The 3,299-nt window shown below is 40.1% G+C and overlaps 1 long non-coding RNA gene across 1 annotated transcript in view; it reads left to right on the top strand.

The window, feature by feature from the left end:
• Positions 1-496: 496 nt before the first annotated feature.
• Positions 497-3,299, top strand: part of LOC118422894 — a 47,511-nt gene continuing 44,708 nt past the window's right edge. Inside the window, exon 1 of the long non-coding RNA XR_004831978.1 lies at positions 497-896. This is a non-coding gene — a long non-coding RNA (uncharacterized LOC118422894). The remainder of the gene's footprint in view (positions 897-3,299) is intronic.

Below are 3,299 nucleotides of genomic sequence, written 5' to 3'. Positions count from 1 at the left end.
GCGAAGCGAGGCGTGATTGGTGGATGCTGGTATTTGCTGATCATTTGTAACTGACACTGCGTGAGTGACAGGTAACACGTTTTTGCATAGCTAGACCAAATTCAATGCTAGATTTAGACGAAAACTTTTTTAGGTTCTCCAAAAATGGTGTCATTATGTTGTTGCACATGGACTTTATTTCGTGTCTAACAGCATTCATTGTGATAAAAGAAAATCAAACCAAGACTTACCAATACTTTTGCAACATCAGGCAGAGCGATACATATCCACATTTAATGAAAGTTGAAGAGATGATGAATGCTGACTTTTTTTCATTCTGTTTCATGAGCCTTCCCTATACAAGTCTTTGGTGAATCGTTTTGTTTTCTCAACTATATCCCTTCTCTGCAGCTGGTTATTCATACTTACTATTCCGTTGCCCTCTTATAGCTTCTATATTCTCCGATGACTACAAAAACAAGTAATTGCTACGCTTTCAAACAGAATGGTTAGAAGTAATGAATGTCAGGAGTTCAAGGTAATGCGCGTGTCAATGATTTTAAGCTTGTGTCCTTCTAGGTCGTTTATAGCTGATGTAGGCATACTTTGTGACCTAAAAATGTCTATTTGTAACCCAATAGCCGTTAAGACATTTGCTGATGACCATTATGTGATGTCGACAAGTTGCCTTTCTTGGCTATCAAGAGCAGGCTTTTTATCTGATGGTCGATTTTAACGTCCATGATACGCCCTTGCAGGATGGCAGAATATTTGGGATACTTGATACAGATGAGCTACAGCAGGATATACCGTCGTACAGTGGACAAAAGACAGTTACAGCAATGGTGATCGGCCTGGTGGCAACTTTCATGCGGCACTGATGACGATGACATCTACGAAGACATTGCAGGTTCGAGGTATGTACCGCTTTCGTTGTATCCACTTCAGTTTAATTGAGAAGGTACATTCGTTTAATAAGTTATGAAACTAGATCATTCGAATGTCTTTCTTAGGCCCCTTAATGGGAGAGTTGATCAGCCGACATTATCAATGTTAGACTGCGCAAGTCTTTATATTTTCGTCCAGCCTTGGATTGTATGATCCTGAGCGGAAAGTTGATATTTGCTGAAAACGCTTCCTGAATACTATTCGCTGTATCATCAATTTTGGTCTCCTACCGTCTGTTTTCGGTGCCTTTGTGTAAAGCACTGATAACGGTAGCTTAACACATAATTTGCATATTTCTGTAGATATGGACAATTGTACTACTGTATATTATTGTACATGTTGAACAACGCAAGGTATTTGTAAACGACTAAGTCTCATTAAGTTGAAGTTCAAATGAGCGTAGGGGCACTTTTCATGGTTGCCGTCTGATAGAACAGATTTATTTTCTGTTTCATGCGGTTAGTGCTTTGCAGCTATACTTCAGTTTGCTTAAGGTGCATTTCAGCGTTGTCATAGACATTTTCGACGATAAGGACTAATGCAATTGCACTACATCTACAATAAGACCATATTATTGATCCCTAGTTTTCTCTTGCTTTTGGCCCTTGCAAACCCACTTGCGAAGGGTTGTTTATGCAACTAAATTCTTTATTACACAATACGCTCGTGTGCTTTCGTCATGTATGGAAGCTGCATAAGACTGGCCTTTTGGACATTTGACAGAAGTAAGGAAATGTAGTGAATATGTGTGGTTTGTTTCTTCGTTTGTCCTCTTGATATCAATAGCTCGCATATCTGTGTATTTCTTGTCTATGTCCAAGCTCTTTGGACGTGGTATGTTAGTCGGACTTCTCAGTGAATAGGTGGTTGCTTCTTAATACCGTTTATCGATAAGGTTATAAACGTTCACACAATGGCCTTGATCGTTGGTCGCATGTGTTTAAATGGCTCTACCGCTTTGCAAAGTGTTCTTGTTTCGACTTATATCGACAATGTTGATAACTATATATTGCTTCCACTGTTTCATATTTCATCGCCTCTCCTACGCCTAGGTCAACGTTTACATTAGGCCTTGTCTCTTTACTCTCTCTCTCTCTCTCTCTATTCTAATTGCAGGCATGTTTAGTCACAAAGCTTTACAAGTTCTAGATTAACGGTGGGTAGGATTAAGCTTCCATTCACAGACTATAAATGTTGGGCGGTTTTAAATATCAATGTACCTGATACCTCAAGAGTACTGTTTTCTATCAACCATGCAATACCATAGTCTTCAAGCCTACGTGTCAGCTGGCCAAATAGGGACAAATAAGTTGCCATGGGATTTCTGTCAGACTTTTGTAGTCTATCCAGTTATCACGCGGCCAATTAACTCTTACAAGGCTTTCATTCCTAACTTGGCAAAAGTACCCGATTACTATTCGGCCTGGCTGGAGTCTGGTAGAGACTAGCAATATCCGATATTACGCTTCAGTAGGAAACAAGCGGTTGGATCTGACACATCTTTTTTTTTTTGTTCAAAGAAGTTTAATCAGTATCAAATGCAACGAAGCAACCATACACGTCACAAACCATACATATCTCAAACGCATCTCTAAGACTACTTAGTGGTCCCGGAAGAGATACACGTACATATACACCATTGCCTTCCCGGATATAATTCCACGGTCAACTGATCGACGGTTGACATTAAGGGCTGAGAGGGGCTTCCTGTCTTCCATCCCAATCCCAAATCCGTGTATTTACTATTTTTGCATAATTCTGATAGCTTTTACCGTATTTATCAATGATTTTACTGGACAAAGAGCACATGTACAGACGTGAACGAAAACAAATGCGGTTTGACGTTGTATGCTCGTACAGATAACTCGGCTGTTGTTACTTGTATTTAGATGTTTCACAAACGCACAAGACTTAAAGATAGGTAACAATACATAAGACAACGGTCTTCTGTAAACCTCAGCTAACCATGGTGGCTTGATAGATTACTATATCCTGTAGAATCAGTTCAATACCTTCCCCAGCGATACTCCCTTCTAGGTGCTGTGTCAGTAAAACGAGTGCGTGCGTTGGGGCCCCCAGAGGCGGCACATCGCTGGGACAGTGAACTAATCACACAGAACGGAAGTACTGGATTTTGGCCTTGTACAGTTGGTTACTTATTTTGCCATGGTCTACAGCTGACGGAGTCGGGTTCCTTACTTGTGCTGGTGAAAGAAAAAGGCATGACAAAGTCATCAGTCTCAAGGTTGGAAAGCAAAAAATTTAATGACAAAAATGGAAGAAACTTCTTGAAATTCGCATTCCTTACATGTAACTCAATGTCCTATAGACATTTGGAACAATAGAAAAAGCCAAGTCTAAAGACTTACTGC

This window comes from Branchiostoma floridae, chromosome 9 (genome assembly GCF_000003815.2).
Source record: "Branchiostoma floridae strain S238N-H82 chromosome 9, Bfl_VNyyK, whole genome shotgun sequence".
Lineage (NCBI taxonomy): Eukaryota > Metazoa > Chordata > Leptocardii > Amphioxiformes > Branchiostomatidae > Branchiostoma > Branchiostoma floridae.
This window is presented reverse-complemented; position numbering and strand designations above follow the sequence as displayed.